The 26,500-nt window shown below is 42.9% G+C and overlaps 1 long non-coding RNA gene across 2 annotated transcripts in view; it reads right to left on the reverse strand.

The window, feature by feature from the left end:
• Positions 1 to 17,081: 17,081 nt before the first annotated feature.
• The window catches only part of LOC309861294, a 174,650-nt gene continuing 165,231 nt past the window's right edge, over positions 17,082 to 26,500 (reverse strand). The window contains exons 2-4 of one of the 2 annotated variants that reach the window (XR_014309847.1): positions 20,191 to 20,310; positions 18,549 to 18,674; positions 17,082 to 17,378 (exon numbers count right to left, since the gene is read on the reverse strand). This is a non-coding gene — a long non-coding RNA (uncharacterized lncRNA). The remainder of the gene's footprint in view (positions 17,379 to 18,548; positions 18,675 to 20,190; positions 20,311 to 26,500) is intronic. The other variant, XR_014309846.1, reaches the window with a different exon arrangement.

The raw sequence follows: 26,500 nt of genomic DNA on the forward strand, positions 1-26,500 counted from the left end.
ATCGTCTCTGAGTATTTCTGACCAGTACTCATTGGTCAAATCTTTCTTATTAATCTATTCCAAAAATTTGTTTGTTTCTATAATATTTTGTTATTACTGCTGTCGTTCTTAGGTTTTGCCTTTATATTCTTTTTGTTTTGTTCTGTTGTTTTATGCTTTGGTGTTTTTGTTGTATTGTTTTGTTTTTCTTTTGAATTAATAAAATTAAACCTTTAGATTTCCTTCATACCTTTAATTATTGTCACTTATTTTCACAAATGATATTACCATAGTACAGTAATTCTAAATATTACTGAATTAGCTGTATTATTTCTTTTTAGGTATCAAGTTAACTTCCAGGTACATGGACTTATATTTTGGTCATTATATTCTAGTTTTATTGCTTTATCATTGGAAAATATAGCCTGATACTTAACTCTAGGGAACGATGTGGGAGAGCTAGGTTCTTGTCTCTTGGAGTCAAAGAAGGAATCTCGTGGGCAATGGAGAGTGAGTAAGTGACAGAAGTTTATCAAGTGAATATATAGAAAAAGCTCTCACAACTAAGAGGGGTCCCCACACAGTTAACAATGAGTGCCTTCCAGGTTTATTTTTTATAAAAAGGTAACCAGGCAACTTTAAACCTTTTAACATCTCTATCAATAACTGCTGCAATGGCTTACCTCCTTTTTAGGGTCTGGTTATTCTTTTTTGGTTACAGGTGTTTATCATAGAGACACCCACCCCACATGACCCACCCCATACACCTAGGGCAGGGTGGTCCTCCATCCCACATGCGTAGATGAAGGTGCTCTTCCCTGGGGTAGGGTGGTCCAATTTATCTCTTTACTCTGGTTTTCCCACACCACATTTTGGGGATTTTCTGAGAGCCTGTTCACAAAGTTCCCTATGGATCTCTTCCTCCCTAGCCCCACCTGTCCGTTACTCATTTTGAGAGTTGATATTACCAAAGTACTGTAATTCTAAAAATTTCTGAATTAGCTGTATTATTTCTTTTTAGGTATGAATTTAACTTCCAATTATATAAATTTAATATTTTGGTCATTGTTTTCTAATTTTATTGCCTTATTCTTCGAAAATAAAGCCTGATATTTAACTCTAGGAATTTATTGGCTTATACTTCTGGCCTAAATAATGGCCTGTTTGTGTAAATGTTCAACTTATGCTTATATACCTACTGAAGACTATTGTTTTGGGGGTCAGGATGGCTACATTTATTAATAGATCAGGACTATTAGATTCTCTAAATTTTGATGTCTCAATTTAATCTAATTAAATTATCAGTTAATGAAAGAAGTTAAATTTTTTATGTACTACTGCATCTAAACTTATGAAAGACTTTTGCTATACTTAGACAAGTATGTCATCCTGTTTTTATACCAAGTCTTACATTACAAAAAATCATACTATCTGAAATATTATTTATTATTATTATTATTATTATTATTATTTTTAAAGATTGTATTCATTGGGGTACCTGAGTGGCTCAGTCAGTTAAGTGTCTATCTATAGCTCAGGTCATAATACCCGGGTCCTGGGATAGAGCCCCGCAGGGGGTTCCCTGCTCAGTGGGGTGCTTCTCCCTCTCCCTCTGTTATTCCCCCTGCTGTGTGCATGTTTTCCTTTTCTCACTCTCTCTCAAATAAATAAGTAAAATTTAAAGATTATCTCTCTCAAATAAATAAGTCAAATTATTTTTCTCAATGGGAGGGAGAAGCAGACTTTCCACTGAGCAGGGAGCCTGATGCAGGGCTCAATACTAGGACCCTGGGATCATGACCTGAGCTGAAGGCAGACACTGGACTAAATCACCCAGGCACTCCAGTTGTTTATTTATTTATTTATTTTTACTATGCATATGTTTTATCTCTCTTTTCTTCAAGTCTTTTTTTCGATCTTTATACTTTTTTCATAAAAACTGAATGATTTCAAGATGACTTGGTCATCCTCTTTTCCCCCATCCCATAGGTCATAGAGTACATTTTAACTGTTAAAATAATATTAGTATTTAAGTGCTGCCTACACAAATTAAGGCAAATTATCGGTGGTCTGTATTCCTGAAAATATTTTTTTATAATGCCTTCCTATTCCAATGACATTTTATAAGGATCTAAATGTTTACATTTGTGATTATTTTTTTCAAGATAATAAAGCTATTACTTCATTCTTTTTTATATCTGATGTTATTTAAAAAAAATTTCTGCCAGTCTGATTCTTGTTTCTTTATTAATGAATTATTTTTTTTCTCTCTAACACTTTTGATTTTTTTTTTTTTTTGTCTTTGGTATGTATGCCCTAGTTTGGGATTCATAGAGTCAACTATAGTTATGAATAATTTCTTTATTTCCTTGTTTTTAAGTTTTAATCCAGTGTCTTGACTATTTTATTCTAGAGAAATAGATGTACATTAATATTCAAATATTTCTTTCCTTTTTCTTCTTTCATTTAATAAAAGTCATTTATTTTTTTTTATTTAAAAAATATTTATTTATTTATTTGGAATAGAGAGAGAGGGTCATGAAGAGTGGCTGATTATATACTTTCAATTTGGGAGGAGGTTAGGGATAGCACAAGCCTCCAAGGTATTTTATAAACAAGGTTTCCAGGACCTTGAGGGGGCTAGCTATTGTTAGGGAAAGGTCATTTATTACTATTTAGTAAAGACTCAGGGAAGAGACTCTTCTGATGTGTATCAGTGGGTATATGCTTGGGAGATGATTGCCAATGTATATCTTGATTGCCAATGTATATCTTGAGGGCAGGGGTGTGGAGTAGAGATAAAGAAGTTTCCAAAGTAATTTTTACATGTGAAAGTAGATTTTCAGTATCCGGGGGGTGGGGGGTGGACTAAGAATGCTTTTTGCCCTGAGTGGATGTGTCCACATGGAAGCAGCTGAGTCCCCAGAGGAACTTCAAGGACTTGTCAACAGGCTATGAGTAGTAAGGAAATCTAATTTTTTCTCTAGCTTTGGTTCCACACACATCACCTACATCTTACACCTCTTTTATATTGATAATTTTAATGCTTTGCTGGTATCCAGATGACTATATTCTTAAGTGACTTCTTATCTCTATTGAATCCATTATGTATTCTATCCATTGTATTCTTAATCCAACTAGATTACATATATTTAATCTATTAGTACCACTAGGTTCTTATTCTTGTTTTTATTTCAAAATCTTTCCTTATTTCCTTACATTATTTATTGGGTATATATTAAATCCCTGATATACTCACTTATTATATTTAAGCTGTCAACCTTATTCTTATTTTGAGGTAGCTATATCTTTTGGGGTTTTAGGACATCATACCAACAATGCCAAATAATTTTCAGACAACAGCAGGATCTCCACGAATTCAACTAAATTCTGACACTATCTACCTGAACATAGCGTAAGATTTCATCAGTTAAGGGATCACTCCTCCAAGACTATCTCCAATCCCACCTCAGATGCCAGTCTCACTGTAGACCCCAGGTTATTACCTGTGCTTGTGACTGAGCAACTATAGGTTGGAGGTCCCAGTGGCCTACTTCTTACGTTCTTTTAATTTGCTACAGGGACTCACAAAACTCAGAAAAGTACTTACTTTATGTTTGCCAGCTTATTAAAAGATATAACAGATAATTTAAATCAATAGATAGAAAAAGAAGTGCACAGGGCAAGGTATAGAGAATGGGCACAGAGCTTCTATTACCTTCTGTAAGACTGCCACTCTTCCTGCCTTCTCATACATTTAACAAACTAAAAGCTTTCTGAACCCAGTCCTTTCAGGTTTTCTGGGGAGACTTCATGACAGAGTCATGACTGACTAAATCAGTGTCATTTGTTGATCTAATCTCCAGCTCCTCTTCCCTCCCCAGATAATCCTGAATTGGGAGGAAGGGGAGGCATTTTGGGCAAAAAGTTATGAAGGCTTCCACCAAGTGATTGGTCCTTCAGGCAAACAGCCCTTGCCTTGAGTGAGGTCTGGAGGTCACCTCATTAACATAACAAAACACACCTCTCTCACCCTGATTTATCACAGGAAATTCCAAGAGTTTTAGGAGCTGTGAGTCAGTAGCCATGGTTGAAAACCAAATATTCAGATGACCAAAATATATTTCTTGTAAACCATTATATTACACTCATGCTTAAGTATTAAATTATGTAATCTTTTAAACTAATATTTTTCTAAGAGTATAAACTGTTCTGTCAGTAATCTGGATTGGGGAGTGATGTATTGCCAAATTTCTGTCGTATCAATCAAGGAAGTCAAAGAGAAACAACAGGAGAGCCCCTTAGGCCAGGAAGTTCAATGTAACAATGTTGACTACTACTCCCTTTTCTTGATTTTCTTTTTAAACAAGCAAATCATCTCTTCAGAGTTGCAGTTTAAAGCCAAGAACATGCGGAATTGGGAGAAAAAAAATAGTTAGATTTGGAGACTTGCAGAGGTAGAATCAGAGTAGTGAAAGCCATTACAGTAACTGAACTAACTGAAGTCAGTCTTTGGTGAATCACAGAAACAGGTGGAGTTGTCAAACAAAGGAATCTTTGTTTACAACATACTAGGAGATCACAGGGAATAAGTTCCAAAGCCTTGACTGTTTGAACAGGAGAGACATTTTTATTTAGTATTTAAGATGAATACTCAGAAGGGAGAGTTTTATTATCCCGTGTATGGTTGGTCATAAGGTTGTGGATGCATGCACATCCACATATGTATTTGTGCAATATGTATTGCATGTTCACCTGAATGAAGCTTGTATTCCACCGAGGGCAGAAACTTCAACGTTAGAATAAAGCAGAGGTAACTGTTGGACAAGGGAAAGGGACTCTGCAGCCTTCAAGAGCAGATATAAACTAGATGGGGTCTTGGGCTCATTTTCTGGGACAAGGAATGCAAGGCCTTGTTTACTTTTGAAATAGCACTAGGAGTTTTACCACTGATTTATTGTCTCAATAGCTTACGCTATTTCCTGGTCTGGTGGTGACTGTTAGTTTTCCCATTGCCTTGTTCCCTCAAAATCCTTAACTAGTGAGGTTTTTGCATTTCTTTGTAAGAACCTCCCAGGAAGTTTTGGAAGAAGTGTGCTTGGGCAAGTACACAGGTGGGGTATAGATCATTGAAAATAGTTGGGGACAAAAATGACTTTTCTTATGTCAGGAAAACTATATCTCATCTTTAATATTCTGGGAACCTCTAACTATTTCTGCTGATGTTACCAGCTGGCATCTGAGATGTTACTGATTTTTCTCTTGAACCTAAGGAAAAGGAAATGTAGAAAGCAAAAGACAAAACTTTAAAATCTATCCTGCAACTCATCAATTCACTGCAACCACCTATCTTTCTTTTTCTCTTTTTCTCTCTTTCTCTTTTACTCTCACTTTCTCTCTCACATACGCACAACACACGCAAATCAAATTAAAAAAATTTTTAATTTTCTCTATTCCATTTTAATATACTTGAGGCATGATCATTTTCTTAAGAAATAAAAGAAAAAAAAATCTAGGATTCCATCATTGTGTGTGATTAAAGTATTGAGGAATTTACTTCCAATAGCACTTATAAAAACATATTTTATTTAAGTAATATTATATAATCAGGTGCCTGCATTTTTCTTATTCTCCAACTAGTTTTATATGGCAATTAATATTTTGTCAATCAATATTCCCCTATATCTGAATATGTGGGCAGTGAGAGATGAGTTAGAGGCAAGGATGGTGAACACTCCCAACAACTGCAGACTCCATATATCTTAAGCCATGATTTTCTTTGCAAAGGTCAACATTGATAATGTTCTAGTCATACCTCAGTGTACCAGGAATGAAGTAGCATATTTCTTGAAAGACACAGCTATCAAAGCTACATTGAGAAACTGTAAAGATGGAGAAGGGATTTGCAAATTATATATCTGATAATGGACATCTACTCTGATTATTAAAAAATGAATAAAAATAAAAAACCTTACTAATAACCAAGCAGAGTATCCAATATTACATGTGAAGAAAATTATTGAAGAGACATGTCACCAAAAGGATATGGATGGCTTATAAGCACATGACAAATTTCTCAACATTTAGACATTAAAGAAATACAAATTAAAATCATAATGAGACATGCTTACATATCTATTAGAATGGCTAAAATTATAAAGGCTAATGGTACATAGTCTGAGCTAGATTGAGATGCAACAAAAAAATCTAAACTGGTGTTGGCCTATATCATGATACCACCACTTTGGAAAATAGTTTGAAAATTTTTTAAATGCAAAATATGTTGCAGTTACACAAATAGCCATTTTACTTCTAGGCATTTAACCAAGAGAAACAAATCCTATGTTCACACAAGGACTTGTATATGAATTTCATAGCAGCTTTATTTTTAAGAATTGAAAACAGTGGAAATGTTCATCAATGTCCATCAATAGAGCAAAGACAAATTATGATCTATTCATTAAAGAGATTACTATTCAACATCCAAATGAACTATTTACAATTGGAGATTCTCAAAGTAATGATGCTGAGAAAAGAAAAGCCAGGCAATGAATAGTATATACTGTGTCATTCCATGACTATAAAAAATCTAGAAAATACAAATTTATATATAGTCACAGTCATCAAATATATTGGTGAGATTTTAGTGCCTTCTTCTGTGCTCCCATAGCTTCCTACACTTGGATCTCCGAGCATTTGTTACACCATGTGAAAATATGAACTCTTTTTCTTTATTCTGTCTTACTAGAACAAGAATCCTTGAAATTTTATGGACATTTGAACTATCAGTTATTAGCAGAAATTCTATCACACAGTAAGTTTCAAAATAGAAAAAGCCAGAGTTTTACAATGACTTCTAAGCTTTTACATGATCTAGCCACTCATTTAACCTCTGTGACCTCTTTCCCTGCTACTCTTCAGTCACGCACAGTGGCCTCCTTGCTATTCCTCAGATATGCCAGGCATGATCCAACCTTATGGCCTTCAAGATAGCCAATTCCTTTGTCTGGAGTGACCTTATTGCTGAAAGTTCTGGGCAAATTCATCACCTTTCCATACCCTTGTTCAATTGTCAGCGTCATTGTAACTACCCTGATCTGGATACTCACAACCTGGAACAGAGGGTCTTGGAGATCCCAGCACATGAGGAATGATGAGAGGGTAAAATGATAGGAGGTGTCCTTTGGAAGGACTGTCTCCTTGACTTTAAAAGGGAGAACTCAAATCGGTAGGTAAAATCTTTTTGGCTACAAAGAGGGCCAAGGCCTCCTAAGGTCAAGGTCTCCTCGTCACTTGCAAAGATGTGGAAGAACATACTCAGACATTTCAAAAATGTCCTCATGTCCATCGGTTCCCACTCTGGAATTCTATCAATAAGGTGAGAGTTCGGGGCGCCTGGGTGCCTCAGTGGGTTAGGCCGCTGCCTTCGGCTCAGGTCATGATCTCAGGGTCCTGGGATCGAGTCCCGCATCGGGCTCTCTGCTCAGCAGGGAGCCTGCTTCCCTTCCTCTCTCTCTGCCTGCCTCTTCATCTACTTGTGATTTCTGTCAAATAAATAAATAAAATATTAAAAAAAATAAGGTGAGAGTTCCTCTATTTGAAAAAAAGATCTAAAAAGACTTCCCTTTCTCATGTAATTTCTGTAACCTCCAGGACACACCCACCTCCCCCTTCCAGCTCTGTAATGAAGCCACAGCTGGTGCCAATTTGTGGAACTCCTTAAAGGCTATTCTCCCTTATATACCCTCGGACCAAGTTCCCATGCTCCCTCACCTAATTTCCTGCACTCACCTCCCACCTGGTGTGTTCACACCTGCAAGTGCCTTTTACCAACCCCTTTGCCAAAAGGCAGCCAGAGTGACCTTTGAAAGACCTACCAGTTCCTGGCATTTGTCTCCATAGAAATCTGCACTGATCTTCTAACAAATTCTCAGTCCTCCAAAGGCACCCATAATCCTCCCATCAGTCTCTTCATACCCATCCAACTGACTGATGCCTGTTCTGCCCTTCAACCACACTGCCTCCCTCTTCCTGTGGAGACCCCTCCTGGCGCCTGCCTCCAAGCACAGGTGATTCCCATTGATGGGAAGACAATCTTCCTCTCCCCCATCTCCCCATTCCAGTTACTCCCACTTATTCTTGAGCTCACAAGCCCCATGGTACACACTCTCCATGCAGCCTGCTCTCTCTTTTCTAGCACTGGCCTCCGTTTCTAGCTGTGGTTGTGTCATGGATGTCCCTCCCCAGCCAGCCTCCAAGCTCTCCTTCCCTTTAGCTCCAACACCTGACACAGTGCCTGGCACGTAGTAAGCCCTGGCTAGCTACTAAGAGCCTCACTGAGGGACTGAAAGCATTTTAAAAATGTCACCACGTAGGCTCCAAACTGTAGGCAGAAAAAGCTTTGCCTGGATTGACATTTTAGACACGTATTTATCAAGTTGGATGTGTTCACTGACTTTACCTTGTAAAATTAAAAAAAAAAAAGGACCTCTGTATCGCTTCACATCTAACGAAGGCACATGTATACTATTAGACCACGTTATGAGCTTAATGGAAGGAGACAAGATGTTTTCGCTAAGAAAATGTATAAGACTGTTGAGGTCAAGTGGGAGGAAACAGTCCGTTTGTTGGAGCATTGCTATCTTACTCTATCACAGCCACTAATAAAAATCTGACACGGGGTGAGTCAGAATTGTCTGTCGGAGATGAGTTAGATCTGGCTCATGTTCCTACAGACATGAAAGCCAGGAACGAAGAAGGAGGCTTTGAAAGCCTGGGTTGAGGAGGCGGTGTGGTTCACTGCGATGAGCTAAGTGCCCAGGGCCACCAGCAGTCACGGGGGCCTGTGTCCTTCCTTTGTTCTGGGGTCCCTCTTGCACCATGTGGTGAGGCTGGTGGCTGGGAGCAGCTCAGGACAGGACCCGGTGGCATCTTACCTCTTCCACCCTCCTGTGGGCTCCAGTGGGCTCCAGTAGGTCCCAGGGGACAGCCTGCCTTCCTTGCAAAGCCCAGTAGCACTGGGAGCAGAAACTGGGACCAAAGAGTGAGCACCCTGTTTGACAAGCTGGACCAGCCACCTCTTCTTCAGATGCAGGGGGAGCCCTGGCATGCTGACTCCTCCCTTCTCCCTTTCCCCTTTCCTGTCTTCCTCCCTCTTCCCTTCCCCTCTCTCCTTCCCTGGTGGTGCCCTTTCCCAATGCCCACTTCATCCCTTTTCCTTTCTACATACCTGTCTTCTAGAGTTTCTTCTCTTTCCTCCCCATTACTTCCCTTCATCTGAATCTCCTCTTTTGTCCCTTTGTCCCAGCTCTCTGCTCCTCCTCCCCTTCCCTGGCCCCTGTTCAGCTCCATCCGGACTGCAGGCAGAGCTGGACTAACATGCTCACTTGGTAGCTCAGCCACCCCCCAGAGCCACCTTCCTGACCCCCTGGTCCCTTCTCCACTTGTTCAGATATTGCTCTGAAGTCTGAGGAGGACAGAGCGGGGCTCCCACAGAATCAGGCCAGAGGAGCAACCAAACCATGTGTCCACACTGTCCCCCAGCACTGCTGCTCTGAGAGCTTTAGGAGTCCACAACAGGGTTAGGATTTAGGGGCTTATTCAGAACCTGGAGTGAAAACAACCATAGGTCAAAAGAAAAGCTATGGCCCCCACACAAAAATAATTATCACAAATGAAAACTATGTTAACTCTGAAGTCCCAAAGTCAAATAATTGCCTTGAATCTGTGACTAGAAAGCACCCAAGAAGCCATTGGGCGGAGAGGGGAAGCAGGCGGCGGGAACAGGACAGAGCGGCCTCGGGGGCTAGGCTGGAGCGTGTGAGCGCACGGGTGGCCAGTCGGGTGTGTCCTGCAGTTCGACTGGGCCGCAGCTCAGCTCCGCGGCACTGCGCGCCCCTCCTCCGCCAGCCCCTCCACCTCCTCCCAGACTCTCCGCCGACACGTACTCCGCAAGCTCACTTCCCGCCTCCGCAATTAGCAAAGCCCTTTCTCGGGCCTCCCCGGCCTCGCCTCCTGCCCCCCTTCCTCCTGAGTGCTCCGCGAGCTCACTTCCCGCTTTGGAAGTTAGCAAAGCCCCTTCTCTGCGCTGCCCCCGCCCCCCTTTCTCCTGTGGCCCCGGCCCGGGCTGGGGTGCAGGGCGAAGCCCTGGCGGGCTGCGAGTGTTGCCAGCACCGGCACTGGGCAGCCTCCTAGCCTGGCTCCCTGAGCTGGTGTCCGCGCGCCGCCTGGCTGCGAAAAGATCATCAGTCCTAAATGCCGGCTGCACTCTTGGGTCAGTTTGCTGGATTCCAGATTGCGCCCAAAGCCAGGAACCAGCTTCCCCAGCACAAGCCTGGGCTGAGATGCCTGCCCGGGATCTGTCTGAGCATTCTCCTTGTCTCCAGGCAGGGATGGCACTTCGACCTGGATGATTGGGTTTTTTGTTTGTTTTTTGGTTTTTGGTTATTACATGACCTCCAGGGTAGGTGCTCCACAAAGTGAGTGAAAACAGGACGTCTGATATATACGCATATGGCCATTCTAGAAAAATAGCATGGGGTTCTCTCGGAAAAGCGGCATTGGTCCTTGCACTATAGTTTAATAGAAAAGGGATTATGCACCAAGTTACTTAAATGAGCATAGGTTGAAATTGTTTACTGAGAGTAAATATTTTTAATAGTTATATTTTAACTAAATCATCAATCATAAATCTATTACACGAATGTTACAGACAATTTAAATGCAAGAGCACTGTCTTCAGGGTTTTAAATAATCCGTGTCTGTCTTGGCACATGAGCATGCAAAGATAAGAAATGGTTTGTCAAAGATCATATAATAGCTTTTACTAATTCTATTTATTTGACAGACAGAGATCACAAGTAGGCAGAGAGGCAGGCAGAGAGAAAGATGGGGAAGCAGGCTTCCCGCCAAGCAGAGAGCCTGATGAAGGGTTAGATCCCAGGACCCTGAGATCATGACCTGAGCCCAAGGCAGAGGCTTAACACGCGGAGCCACCCAGGCGCCCCCAGATGAAATACATTTCTGACTTAGAAACTTCAGATAGAATTTTTTAGTCCATGAAGACAACTGAAGAAAATGTGTCATCCCTAAACCTAACCTTAACCCCTAACAACGCTGAAACCTAAGCTGACCTTAAAGCCCAAACTAGAACCCTGAATCCCAAACCTGAAATGGAACCCAAAGCCTGTACCTGAGCCCTGGATCCAAGCCCTGAGCCACGAACCCAAACCCTAAACCAGACCTCCAAGTCATGAACCCTGAACCCAAATCTCAGCATGAAGCCAAACCCCAAATTTGACCTTGAACTTTATCCCATAAGCCCTGAGTCTTAAAGCCTAAATCATAAACTTAAAGCCCTAAACTATAACTCTGTTTTCTTGTCCTTCACTCTAAATCCTCACCCTAACACTAAACCCAAAGCCTGATCTAGAACTCTGACTAAAACCTGAACCTGAACCCAAATTCAAATCCTTCACCACACTTTGCTTATGTACTTGCCATTGATGGATATTTGCAGTTTCTACCTTTTGATTCTTGTGAACATTGTTTGGGTTGGGGGCTAGGGTTAGGGTCTTGGATTAGGGTAGGGTCCAGGCTTGAGACCAAGTTGAGGTCAGAGTGTGGGTCTGCATCAGGGCCATGTTCAGTGCCACTGTTTGGGTCAAGGACTGTTGTAATTCCACATTGTTTCCAATTCAATGTTCCTTAGCTATTTGGGGGGAAGTTGGGGGGTATTGGGCTTCATGCAGCTTGAATTTCCGGAATGAAATGGCATCAGCTGGACGCCGGGAGGGAGCTGGACCTTCCACTGAAGGGTGAGATCCCACAGTCCTGCACTGCCTTCCACCGCATGCAGAGGGCGCCAGACCCCAGCTCCCGCCCTGAGCCCAGATGCTCAGCCACAGCTGGGACTGGAGCCCCGCCTCTTCAGGACCCACTGTGGAGACTTCTGGAGAATGTGGGGCGCCTCCCACCCTGACAGGACAAGCTGAGGAGGGTGTGGCTCTGCATCTACACTGACCGGACCCATTGTGGAGGACACGCCCACACTGGCAGCAGTCCAACCTCCTAAGGACCAAACGCTGGAGGAGGTGAGGAGAAGCTGCCTGAGTGGACTGTCAAGGGGTTTGTGGTCTCAGGACCCCACAGAGGAAGGGCGCCCTGTGTAGACACTGGGGCTTCCGTCGTTTTGTGTGAGGAGACGTGGCCTCCTGCTGTGCTGTGCGCGGGGCTGTGTGGTCCCCCCTTTCTGGGCTCCGGTGCTCCTCGGTCCTTGTCTGTGTTTGTGTGCTCGCGGATTTGGTTCCTAGGGCACCTCAGATGGTCTGCAGTCAGGGAGCGTCCGCCTGCTTCGGTGCTTGTGTTCCCCCCACCTCAGCCCTGCAGGGTCCTTCCCGTGTCCACACCCACTCCAGGCTTGCGCCGAGTCCAGAAATTCGGGAGCCAGAGTGAGGACTCTGTAGACGGTTTTGGGGAGAGTAGGTATTTTCCCAGTGTGGGTTCTTCCCTGAGCACAGTGCCTCCCCATCTCCGTGTGTCCCCCTCCCTGTCTGTCGTCATTGTTGCAGGGCTGTCAGAGGACAGGTCTGTCACCTTCTTGGTTCAGGGGCCTCCCGGGTATCTTGCTGTCTTGGATGCAGGTGTAAAAGAGATCGTTCTCCGTAGTCTCTTTCTGATGGTTCCTTCCGAGCACGTAGGAGTGCCACTAATTTGTGCATATTGATTTTGTTTCTTGCAAGTTCTTGAATTTATTAGTTCGATTTGCCTTAAACTCAATCTGCCAGTTATTTGACCAGCAGCATGGGTTTATTTGGGAAGAGCAGAGAATGGCAGTCTGGGCTGAGCAAGCTACGGTCCCATCACAGGCAAGTGTGAGAAACAAAGGAGAGGAACATTATTTCACAGAGGAGGAAGAAGTTGGGAAGGGTGCTTGAAGGAAAGTCCCCTGGAGAAAGGCAGGGTGATGGAGAATTCTCACCAGCTGAGCTGCAAAGCTCCTACAAAAAGTCAGGAGATGAACCTCCAGCTTCCCCTGTGTGGCCTGGAATTGGTGAGTCTCTCCTGTGGGGGATTGCAATGTGGGGTCTGTAATAGGCACTGAGCACCAGGCGCCCCCTTCCAGCCTCAACTTCAGGCATCCCCAGTCCACTTTACTGGGGCTTCACTTCCTGCTTTTGCACATTTCTAACCAGCTTGTGGTGGAATGTTGTGGAAAACTGAAATTCCAAATCCACTGCTTCTACTGCACCTGAGATACAGGGGCCCATGATTTAATCCTCCCACGAGTCTCATGCTAACATGTGTCCTCTCCATGTTGGGTGACCTGGATCTGTGAGGGCTTGGCCTCCATCCCAAAGTCTGATGTTCTCTCTGCTTCCGTGTCGTCGTGCTAACATGGATGTTTGGAAGAGTCATTTCCTCTGCGGTGATTTCAAAGTGCAGTCAGCTTGTTATAGCAGCACAAATACGTGCTGTCTCCATACTCATATTCCCCAGCCATCATTTCTTTACCACGTTTGCCACTTCACACGGGATGCTTCAGTGTGTTTGATCCCACACCAGGACAATGTCCTGCAGAACCACCACATAACCTGAAATGAGGAGATCATTACAGAACCCATCCAAGGGTTAGTGTTAGGGACCAGGGACATGGCAGGACTGACCTGAAGACCCCATGGAGAGCTGTCTGGGTGGCTGAGTTGACAGTGTAGGTGAGGGTGAGTGTCTGGCTCTGGCTTTGTGTCCAGGAGTCAGCTCTGGGTGGGTGTGTCCTCAGCTGGGCATGCAGATTTCTGCTCCTCTGAATCCTTTCTGGAGTTCCAAATGGCACAGTTTCGTTCTGGGCGGCAGTCTGAGTCCTCTCGGATTGCCCAGGTGTCCCCAAATTGTAGGGCACCTACTACAAGGCCTTTGGGGTCAGAATCCTGAGAACCAAACCAAAGGTTATGGTTAGGGCCCACCACATGGCAGGCCCGATCTGCCAGCACTCTGTCCATCTTTCTGGGGGAGGGGGCAGTTGAGGGATTTGTTCAGGGTGAGTGTCAAGCTCCAGGTTTGCATCCAGGGGCCTGCTGAATATGGGGGTGTCCAGAGGTAGGAATGCAGATTTCAGTTCCTCTGAATCCTTTCTGGAGTTCCAAATGGCATGGTTCCTTTCAGGGTGGCACGATGAATCCTATGGTGTTCCTCACTGTCCCCAAACTCTGAGGCTTTGGAGCCAGGCCGTCGGGGACAGACCTCTCAGGACAGAATCTAGGCTTAAGAGTTTGTGTCTATGGGCATGGATGCACTGATCTGAAAGCACTGTGGCGAGGATCACAGGGGTCTGAGTTGAGAGCATGGTTCAGGATCAGTATCAAGGTCTGGGTTTGTGTCCAGGGGACCGCTGAATGTGGGAGTGGTCTCAGATGTCCAAGATGATTTCCGCTACTCTAAATCCTTTCCAGCATTCCAAATAGCCTGGTTTCCTTCTGGGTGGCAAGCTGAAATCTCTGGGATTTCTCAGGACTTGCCCTTGCCCTTGCCCTTGCAAGGGCAAGATACTTTTTACAGTAAAAGAATTCACCAGATGAGCTGAACAGCAGAAAAGACACAGCTCAGGAGTAAATCAGTGAACAGGAATATCATGCCAAAAACTTCTTTGAGAACACACTACAGAGCAAGGGAAGATAGGAGAGAAAGCTGAGATATAAAGGACAAACCCTCCAACTTTCCAACATCATTCCCTACTTGTTTATTTCCATTGCTGTCATCTCCTTCCCAGTCAAAAATAAGTCACCTGAGCCATCCTTTTTTCTTCCTGAGTTTGAGGCACTGCAAAGCCCACCAGAGGGGCCAAGGGCACCCCTGTACCTGCTGAGCTGAGCCCATTTGTACCCCAACAGTGTGAAGGTACCTGCCTGGCCCTCTGGTGCTCCATAGTCTGTGGCAGTCCTTCCTTCTGGACCCTGTTTTTCTGCTCTTCCTTTTTTAAACCCTGGTCTCAAACTAGGGTTTGCTTCTGGAGGAGGAACTCACGGAGATGAGGCTCAGGAGGGCCTCTCTGCCTGGCATCTCCGTGTGAGGAGGGCACAGCCAAAAGATTTTGTCCAGGGACTTGCAAAATGCAGAGAGGCAGATTTCTTTTCTCTCTTTCTCTCTCTCTCTAGCCTCATACCAACCAGGAGTTCTTAGAACTTTCTTCAGTGACTTCTAGGTGTAGCTTGGCCACTATTTCCACAGAAAGGCCACTTGAGCATGATCAAACACATGTATAAGCAATTACATTAAAAAAAAAAACAATAAGCCAATGCACACAGACCTTTGACAGCAGCACAGGACGCTCAAGGGACCAGAGTCCCTACCTTGGGCAATAGTGGTAGAGGCCGGGTTCTGCCACGCAGGTCCCTAGACCTTTGGCAGTTTCCACGATTGCAAATCCAGACATGCAGAATCCTGAGGGACAACCTACTAACTGCAAAAGAGCAAAAATTCATCAGGATTCAGAGAGTGGAAATCCATTTGTACTGGAAAAGAAAGAAGTAGGCTTGCTGTGAATCCAGCAGGGAGGACAGGCATAGATAAAGGCTGGTGTATGGGTCACGGAAACTATTGCTTCTCAAGGGTCATGCTGTCTCTGTAAAATGCTATGAGGACTCTCTCTTGGGGAACTCCTGCTTTCCTACCAGTGACGCCCCCAGATTCTGCTTTGCTAGTCCCATGGATTCCTGGGGATACACAGTTGATAAGCTACGCTGTCCTCATGACAACACTTGCTCATGGACTGAATGTTTCTGTCTTGTCCCAATTCAGATGTTGAAGCCCTAACCATCAAGAAGTGCCATCAGGAGGTATGGGCTTTGAGAGGTGATGAGGTCATGAGATTGGAACACTTGTGAATGAGATAAAAGCACTTCTGAGAAAAGACCCGAGAGATTGTTCTGCCAGCTGTCATCCATGCAAGGCCACAACAGAAATATGGGCATCTATAGATAACGAAGCAGTCTCTTGCTAGATATCAGATCTCTCACGATCTTGCTTTTGGACTTCTCAGTCTCTAGAAATGCAAGGAATAGTACATGCTTTGCTGTTTCAGCCACCCAGTCTGTCATCATTTGTTGCAGCAACTTGAACTGAATAAGGCAGAGCCCAAGTCCTGGTTAATCCCTGCTTCTACTCATTTCCCCTCAGAAAGAGCTTCTAATCCAGAATTGACCCCTGCTTTCCATACACGTGCTTCAGACTCCGTCTGTGAGAGCCCAGACTTTGTAAAAGACTCCTCCCTCATGGCAACCAGCATTCTGTGACTCCTGAGGAATGTCCTCCCTGACTGTATTGAGCCAATCAATCTGATTTTGATTCTGGAGTCCCAGGATCAAGGACTGCATCAGGCTCCCAGCTTCATGGGGAGTCCGCTTCTCCCTCTGACCTTCTCCCCTCTCACGCTCTCTCTCTCTCTCTCACTCTCTCTCTCTCTCAAATAAATAAATAAAAATCTTTTAAAAATCTGATTTTAACAAACCATAAGCTTGTTCTTGATGGGCTTTGGAAGATTAGGCATTAGCCCTTTGGAGAAAGTTCTGAATGGCTGCTTCATGAAGGGGTGAACTGTGTCCCCAAAGTCTCTTTTTGCTGCCTTCTAATCACAGATGCTGAGACAAATCCTCCCAGGTGCTGGTTTTTCAAAGCACTTAATGCTTTGGCTTTGAAGTTCCTCACTTGACAGTTCTGCTTTATTCAGTTTGTGACAAAACAGCCAATTGGAGGTGCATGCAAAGTGCACTGATAAAGTTAATATCAGGGAACAATTTTTTGAGTGTCAAGCATGTGCATGTGTGTGCACACACATATCCATGTGCTAAGCATTATGGTAAATGTCTGACAAGAACTAAAACATCAAAAAGTCAGGATACCCCATTAGCTGTTATTTTTATTATTCCTACATCCTAAACTATGAAAAACAGGGTCAGAGAATAAGAAGTGGCAAAAAGAATCAAGATTTGAGGCAGTTCGATTTCACAGCCTGCCTTGATCAATAGGCATGTACACCTGTGTCTAGTTTCAGCTCTGTGTAACCTTGCCATAACCTTGGATAAGCCATTCATCTCTCAAGTTTGGGTTCTTGGTCCAAAGAGGGAAGGGGCACAGGTTGAGTACCTCCAGTGGGACTTCCTGGCAGGCTTGTTCATCCAAGCATTCCTGTTTCAGTTTGAGTAATTGAATCCAGTCTTTGTTTTACCGAAGGCCAAGCTTGTCCATTGTGTCCATGCCACCAGCCAACAGCATTTGTCCATGCCATGTAACACCTGAGCAACATTCATAGGAATGGGGGGAGAAAAAGATGTCCACAGGTGTTGACAGATGTTCTGCATGGAGGGACAGGAGCTGGGGCCATCACCTGCTGTTTCTAGTGGCCTTCTCTGTCGAGTTAAAATAAATGGCAATTATATGCAATGACAGGGATGAAAGTAGAGGGTATTATGCCAAGCGAAATAAGTCAGTCAGAGAAAGACAATTATCATATGATTTCACTCATATGTGGAGTTTAAGAAACAAAACAGAATCATAGGGGAGTAAAGGAAAAAAATAAAACAAGATGAAGTCAAAGAGGGAGACAAACCAGAAGAGACTTTAAAAAAAAGATTTTTATTTACTTATTTGACAAACAGAGATTACAAGTAGGCAGAGAGGCAGGAAGAGAGAGAGAGGAGGATGGAGACTCCCCAGGGAGCAGAGAGCCTGATGTGGGGCTCGATCCCAGGACCCTGAGATCATAACCTGAGTTGAAGGCATAGGTTAACCCACTGAGCCAGTCAGGTACCCCTCAGAAGCGACTCTTAATCACAGTAAACAAACTGAGGGTTCTTGGAGGCGAGGGGGATGGGTGGATGGGGTAAGTGGGTGATGGACATTAAGGAAGGCATGTGATACAGTGAGCACTGGGTGTTATAAAAGACTGATGAATCACTAACCTGTATGTCTGAAACTAGTATTATATGTTAATTAATTGTATTTAGATTAAAATTTTCTTTAAAAATAATTTTAAAATAAAATTAATAACAATCAAATAATGATCAGAGTTTTCCAGCAGGGAGTATCAGATCTAGATGTCAGTTAAATTTAAGGGGCTTGCCGAAGTTTAGGAGAGTCATGCTAGGTCATTTTCCTGTGTGGGGAAGTCTTCAGGGGCAGTTCCAAAGACAAAGAATATTAATATTTCTCCTTCCCCCATTCCTCCTAGAGCCAAAGATGTTTCCTCCACTCACCCACTGGCCCTGTATGTAGGTGTTGCTTTCTCTCTACCAATCAAAAAATCAGTGAGTAACTATAACTTCACCTTTTCCAATATCCCTCTAACCCCGACCTTTTGTCTTTAATGGCCATGGGCAACAGGGACAAAGACATTTTTTAAAAACTTACAGAGATCTATTATGCTCTACTACCTTGGCCCGCATGGGCCACTGCAAAGGGATTCTGTGAACCGTGTACTCAGATGAATGGTCATTATCTTCAAAAAGGCAGGGGCAGTGATAGACACAGGAATCAAAAAAGCAAGAGTTAATGGACCATCAGAATAATGGAGTACCAACACTTTTTTGTCCTTGGCTTGAATCCTCAAGGTCCAGTTTCTCAACAGAATTTTCATTTTGGTCTCATCTGACTCACTTGTCCACCCCTGGGCCAGTTGGCAGTTATACTGAGAACTGGAAATTTTCCTTAGAAGAGAGAAAGAGTATTTGTCAGGTAAACCAAGGAAATGTCCATTATAGGAAGTTAGGCCTTTTGTCATGGTACTCCATTAGCACCCTCCTGACTGTTAAAGAAAAACAAATTTGTGACACCCATTAAAGACTGTAAGGAAGATTTTATTCAAGGGATGCTACTACAATGGGATTTTATGGTATGGGAGAGAAATCTGGCTCAGCTCAGACGAATGGAGATTTACAGCTAAAGAGCATGGTGGGGGTCACTGAATGTAAAATTAAGATGGAACATCAAGGGTAAGGATGAAGGGATTCTGGCTAAACCATCTGGACAGTAATATTGTTGAAGGATGGCTAGGGTCATAAACTATTGAGATCAGGGGATAAAAATTTTTTTTAAAAGACTTATTAATACATTTTAGAGAGAGGGAGCAGGGGTAGGGGTAGAGGGAGAGGGAAAGAGAATTTTAATCAGACTATTCACTGAGCATAGAGCCTTAGGTGAGGCTTAATCTCAGGACCGTGAGATCATGACCAGAGCAGAAACCAAGAGTCAAACGTTCAACCAGCTGCACCAACCAGGTGCCCTGGGAATAAGGGATTTGATCAGATATTAAGCGTTATAGATACTGAAGCACCTGGGTGGCTTAGTTGGTTAAATCTCTGGCTTTGGCTTAGGTCATGATCTGATCCCAGGATCAAGCCTGGCATTGGGCTTCCTGTTCAGTGGGGAGTCTGTTTCTCTCTCTCCCTCTGCTATTCCCCCTGCTCAGGCTCTCTCTCTGTCAAAATAAAGAAATATTTTAAAAAAGTGGTAAGATACCAGGGGTGAGAGATAAGGAATTTGATCTGATATCAAGAGTAAGATAGGAGATTGCTGAAAAATTGACTAAGCAGATTTCTTGCTAAAATTGGGCTAAGTGGGCGGAGCCTGAGGTCAAGGCTGGACAGAAAGAGGACTCAGAAGAACTTGACTCCAGTCTGGTCAAGGAGAAAATCTTCATCATCCATGACCATTGTATTTTCTGCAGTCACACATTTTACTAATTCTTTTATCAGACATTCAGTGAACGAGAAACATGAACACAGCTGCAATAATATAACAAATGTAAGCGCTCTAGCAGAGACAAAGGCAGTATAGGAATCCACCTCATCAGATTTAGAATATGCATGACTCCATGACTGAATTACTACCACTGCTTGACTGTTGAGATTAAGATGTAGTACAGAGGATTAGAGGGAAGGGAGGGAAATCTGAATGGGAGTCATCAGAAAGGGAGACAAACCATGAGGCACCTTTAACTATAGGAAACAAACTGAGAGTTGCTGGGGGGAGAGGGGAGTGGGAGACATGGAGTAACTGGGTGATAGGCATTAAGGAGGACACGTGATGTGATGAGCACCAAGGGTTATCCACAACTGATGAGTTACTAAATTCTCTGAAACCAATGATGTACTATCTAATGGCTATTTGAATTTAAATATCTAAAAAAGACACTCAAAAAAAAAAAGATGTAGCATAACTCACAATATCCTTTGAGTGGAAGAATGTGCGGACTTTCCACACCTCTGCTGTCCAAGTCCCATGGCTAGTAGCCTCATGTGGCTAATGACCACTTAAAAGGTGGCCAGTTCAAAAGGAGAAATGCTGTAAAAGCAGAATAAACACTGGCTTTCAAAGACATATTGTAACCAAAGGTCAGAGAGTATTGCCACCCTCACATCACAAACATCACATGACTTCTACAGCTAATGAGAGTTGGACCCAAGATGGGAGAGGTCAACCTGAAAGTCCATGATGTCAGAAAGAACATGGGGAGGAAAGAGTCACAATCCTGGAGTTGATGGGCTGAGGACTGTCAGAATGCCTTTTTTTTTTTTTTTTTGTGATTCTGTATATAGACAAGGAGAATTCACTGGAGATGACATCTGTATGCCTCACATTTTCAAGGGAAAATTATGAAAACGCATACAGACCCACAGCCGTAGTTTAATTATGTTTGAAATGTGTTCAGAACTACTCCAGTCAGTAAATTGCATATTTTCACATTTAGCTTCTCAATTTTCTCTTCGGCACCTCCCATTCTTGAAATCCCAACACAAATCCCATTTCTTGCCTAAGGACCATAAACTACCTCACTATCAAATGATACAGTTCATTCATTCATTTGATTCATTCAAAGCAACCTAATCTTGAGTGATGTCTTAGGCGCTCTTCTAGGGACTGGTGACACGGTGAACAAAATAGGTAAAGATCTCACTTTCATGGAGCCTATCTGGTATTACGGGAAAATCTTTCCTTATCAACATGAAAAGACTTATTATGGACGTTGCTTAGAATTTCAGTTTTTTTTTTTCTTGACAGTATCTAAGATGATCATCTTTGAGGTGGTTCTCCTGAAAATACCTTTGGGGGTTACTGACTTGACTTTCTGAGTCAGACACATTCCTAAAGACAGGGGTCACAGGAAAAGTGACAACTGTCACTCTTGCAGTAAGAACAGGGATCACAATGCTTGAAACAGAGATATGCTGCTCAGCTGTCAGAAAGTCCACAAGGCTCCAAATGTGTGAGGCCAACTAAGGGAACCTGTAACTCAGAGGTTATCATCCTGAGAGCAATGGGAAATTCCTCTAGTTAAGGACTCTCCTTGACGGAAGCTTGACAATGGCCTTGATTTACTTACTATGATGTTTAGGTAATTATACACATTAAGAAAAGTGCACAAGGCACTTACATTTCCATGATACCATCAAAGATGTTGTTTTATTAAAATGTTACATCTAGAGCTGTAACATATAGAGTAGTTAAGTCAATCACTATGTGGTACAGTTGAGACTATTGTAACAGCCATACTTCCATAAAAAAGAAAAATTTTTTGTGGTTTCTGATCTAGGAATCAGCCAGTGAATAATTCTATATCAGTGTCCAGTTACCGGGCTAAACATGTAATCGATTTATATTTCTGAGGGTAAGCCGAATGGTGATCACTGAGCCAGCTGTGTTCTAGTAACTACTCATTTACCCAACATAACAGATATAAGAAGGTAAAAGGCTTCTAAGGAGACTGGTTACTTATATTTTGAACCACATTTTGGCAGGTATTTCTTGCAACTTGTGCTTAGTGGTAAGATTTCTGATATTTACTTTCTCCTTCCTTTGGCAAGTCAAGTTAGTTAAAAAGTAATTAGAGTTGAGTCCATTGTTTTTCTTAAATGTTTACAGAGATATAGAACTCTCAAGTTTCTTTACTAGACAGGATTAGATCACATTAGTGATAAAGATCAGAATGATTTACATTGCTAAAACGAGAACTTCCTGACAGTTTGGAGAAAGCTCATTTTTATAACCAACATATTGGCTGGGCTAGAGATTAATGAGTGCTATGGGTGGGGTGATGAAAGTGATATATTCAATGACCTGTGGAATTTGTTCTGGAATTTCCCCACTCCTCTGGTCAGCAGAGCGTCTTCTTCAGTACCCAGCACTGCCCATAACTGCATTCAGAAAATCACTCTCCAAAAATGGTTATTTGTTTTGCCTTTTTTATAATTTTTTAAAACATTTTGATTTATTTACTTGTCAGAGAGAGAGAATGACAGAACAATTAGGGGGAGCAGCAGAGGGATGGGGAGAAGCAAGCTTCCTGCTTGGTGGGATTGCACAAGGGCGTAAGAAGACAGAATGGGAAGGGGACAAGGAGAATAGTGGGTTTAAGATTCTTGGGAACAGAGCCCACATCTATTTCTATGTTTATCTCACTTCTCTAAACCCAGGTCACAGCACAGTGCCTGCAGCAGAGTCATGGAAGTGCTCCAGAACTGATAACTATTGCTATTTATACTACTAAAATTCCTCCACAAAGGGCCAAGTGTCATAGCTTCTCCCAGTTACCCACACTGAACGCAATGAAGAATCAAACTATCGGGTATAGGATGGCGAGGGGCATGTAACAGGACCCAGGTCACAGGAGCCATATTGTATTGCAGGACCAGGGGCCTTACCAGTGACTAGGTATTCACTCCTCTTGAGAGGCTAGCTCCTTGGATCTCCCTCTTCAATCCTCTGAACCCATGTCTGGCATCAGTAACAAAAGTAAACATAACGTATCGCCCTCGTTTATTTTTTACTATTATTTGTTACAGAGGAAGAGAGAGATCACAAGCAAGGGAAGCAGCAGGCGGAGGGAAGGCAGGCCCCCCACTAGAGCCTGGTATGGGATCCAATCCCAGGACCCTGGGATCATGACCTGAACCAAAGTTAGATGCTTAACTGAGTAAGCTACCCCGGCGTCCCTTTTTGTCCTTCTTTAAAATTTAATGTATTCTCTCTCCCTCTCTCTTTGTCCCCACTCTGTCACTCATACTCACACAATCACAGAGTCACAGACAATAGCAAGGTATTTCCCATTCTAATTCGCTAAGGCACTATGAGCTTAAGCTCAACAGAATCACTTTGCCAGCTGCTGCTCTACCGTGTCCTGATCCCTTCTCTATCCCCAAGCACGATCTGTAACTCAAGTGTTATGGTGGTGGCTCTTTCTGCCCTCCCTCCACAAGGCTGTCATCAGCACACTCTTCCCCGGCACTGGCTGCCTTTGGTCTACTGGTATGCCCTCTCCTAGAGCTTTTCCACTCTCCCTGAGGGGAAGACAACCCTTACTTCTCCCCTGTGGCTGTCACGTGTCTGCTCTATATTGTGACGATCAGCCCGATTAAGAGATTGGGAACTAAAAGACCAGCTTCTGCTTATGGATAAAACTAACTCTGGGGCTTGGGACACATGACAGCAGCACATGGTGGTAGAACTGGGATTGTTAGGGAGTTAATCTGCATTTTCAGATCTGGTCAGCAGCAGAACAAAGAGGACACCCCAGATCTCCTATCTCCCAGAACAGTACTCTTCAAGTAACTTACAGCACCATCCTTCTCCAGCTTTGGAAGTGGCACTTTTCCAACCCCAAAGTCTTGATTCTAGGCAGCACTCCGAGAGATACTCCCTCGAGAATCACCCCTGGCTGGAAGTAGTGGTTGGCCAAGGCCTCCCAAATATCTTCCCTTCAGAGTTGCGCTTGCATCAAACTCAAAACTGTGGCACGTACGGGACTTTCCTGTCGGCCTCTAGCTCTAATGACCTATTGGACTTCAGAGGTGCTCTTTTATACCCACTTACCTTATAACATCAACATGTGACTCCTCTGGAATTCTCTCCATGGTTTTTTTCCTGTACTAATTGTTATGGACTGAATTGTGTCCCCACAAAAGTCATATGAAGAATTTCTAATCTCCAGTGTGACTGCATCTGGAGATAGGGCCTATCTAGAAGGAGGTACTGAAGGCTTGGTGAGGTCACAGGAGTCCTAATCTGCTAGGACTGGTGTCCTCATAAGGGGGAAACACATGAAAGCACTCCCCCTAACTCCCCTCTGGGGGCCCACAGAGAAGAGGCCATCTGAGAGCACAGTTGAAAAGATAGTGATCTATAGACCAACAAGAAAAGGCTCACTGGAGACAAACCTTGCTGGCACCTTGATCTGGAACTTCTGGCCTCCAGATCTGTGAGAAAATACATTTCTGCCATTTAAGCCCTCCAGCCTGTGTTTGGTATAGCAGCCTGAGTAGACCAAAATATACTAATAAAGCCTACTTTCAAGCTTGGGAAAAACTTTCTATACACTGTGCTCCATGCTTTTGGGTCTAACCCTTCTCTCCATAGCCATTGCTAATATTTGAGCAAGAGAAGTCATAAATACTAGGAATGTTGGAATTGGATAGGGGATCCATAACCATCTAACTCAGTATCCCCAGCTATGAAGAATTAACACACACACACACACACACACACACACACACACACACTACAAACATGGTTATCCCACTTAATTACATTGGTGATTTCTTGATACCCAAGCCCACATGCCAGCTCCCCTTCGGAGTACTAACCTCACTATCTCCCTGTGACCTACCCACCTCCATGCAGACCTAGGACCTTATACCTCAACTCCTGCCAAGCTAAAGACAAAAGTTTATGATTCAGTGACTCATCCTCCTCTTCTTTCTAAAAAACAAAACAAAACAAAACCCACTGCTTCCTGGAAACCTTTCAGATTTTTAAAAATTTTTAAAAATTTTTTACTTCTTTTCAGCGTAACAGTAACCAGTGTTTTTGCACCACACCCAGTGCTCCATGCAATACGTGCCCTCCCCAGTACCCACCACCTCGTTCCCCCTACCTCCCCCCCACCCCTTCTAAATACTCAGATTTTCAGAGTCCATAGTCTCATGTTTCACCTCCCCTTCCAATTTCCATCAACTCCCTTCTCCTCTCCATCTCCCCTTGTCCTCCATGCCATTTGTTATGCTCCACAAATAAGGGAAACCCTATGATCATTGACTCTCTCTGCTTGACTTATTTCACTCAGCATAATCTCTTCCAGTCCCATCCATGTTGCTACAAAAGTTGGGTATTCATCCTTCTTTCAGATGTTTTTTTACCTCTATAATCTACTGGAGGATAACAATGTACCAGAACCCTTGAGTGACCATTAATGCCTATTGGTCACATCGTGTATGCTATGGAGGACCCTATTTTGTGTTCTTAACAATCATGGCTTCGACTCGTAGCTGAAGGTGGGCTTTAACTGGAGTCTATTGTGCAAATACCTGAAGCAGGAAGTCCCCTGCCCAGTGAATGAGGCATGCAGACTTCCAGAGGTCTTGAGGTCCTCTCTTCAAATATACACATTCACTTTGAGAAATCAGGATTCCCACCCAAACGAGAGACAAAAGAAAAGAAAAAAAGTAACAAAAGAAAAGAAGAAGAGAGAGAGAGAGAGACAGGAAAGAAAGGGAAGATGAAAAATAAGGTTCAGCCCAGATGGGCCCCAAGGTAAGATTAATTAAGTAGACAAACAAAAAGAGATAAAAAGACTGATACAAGTATATGACAAGAGAAAAAAAATATATATGCAAATAAAGAAAGAACCTCGTCAAAAAGAACAACAAGTGTAAAATTTATATGCTATCAGGACAAACACAAAAACCACAGAAACACTGGTGGAAGAAGATGGGAGAGTTCTTATAAATTCTCAGTGTGTGCGAGGAAGGTTGTTTTGATTCTTCCTGGATATCTTTGTTAAAGGACTCAACTTTCCTAAGATAAAGGGTATTAAAAATTGGTTTACCTATTGGGGTAGTATTGATTGGGGAAAGGGGATTACTTTGAAGTTTAACTCTATATGAATATTAGAGGATAAAACTAAAAAGGAATAAACTAGACTAAACTAAAATTTAAAAAAAGGAATTCAAAAAATTAAAATGCAAAGAAAAACATAGGTGTATGTATCAAAAAGTTAGGTTAGAAGGGTATTTGGAATTTGATGTACTGTACAACTCACTGTGATGGTAAATATGTTAAAAAAAATACCTATGTGTAAAAAAAAATTTAAAAATGAACCGGAATAGTGGGAACAGGTGAACAATACAAGTTTTCCTATGAAGTAGTGGTTGTTCTCTTGTAGTCCTTTTTTTTTTTCTTTCTTGGTTTGTTTTCTCGGGGAGGGGCCTGCCACGAAGGTTGTCAGTCAATTATGAGTGTCTGCCTTCGGCTCAGGTCATGATCCCAGGATCCTGGGATCGAGTCCATCTTCAGTCTCTGCTCAGCAGAGAGCCTGCTTGTAACTCTCCCTTTGACTGAAGCTCTGCCTACTTGTGCTCTCTCTGTCAAATAAATAAATAAAATTTTTTTTAAAAACTGAAAGAGCTTCTCAGTCACTCTTTCCTACTATCCCCATTTGTACATAAGGAAAGGCAGTGCAAACCTGGAGAAAGGAGCCCAG

This window comes from Mustela nivalis, assembly GCF_964662115.1.
Source record: "Mustela nivalis genome assembly, chromosome: 3".
Classification (NCBI taxonomy): domain Eukaryota; kingdom Metazoa; phylum Chordata; class Mammalia; order Carnivora; family Mustelidae; genus Mustela; species Mustela nivalis.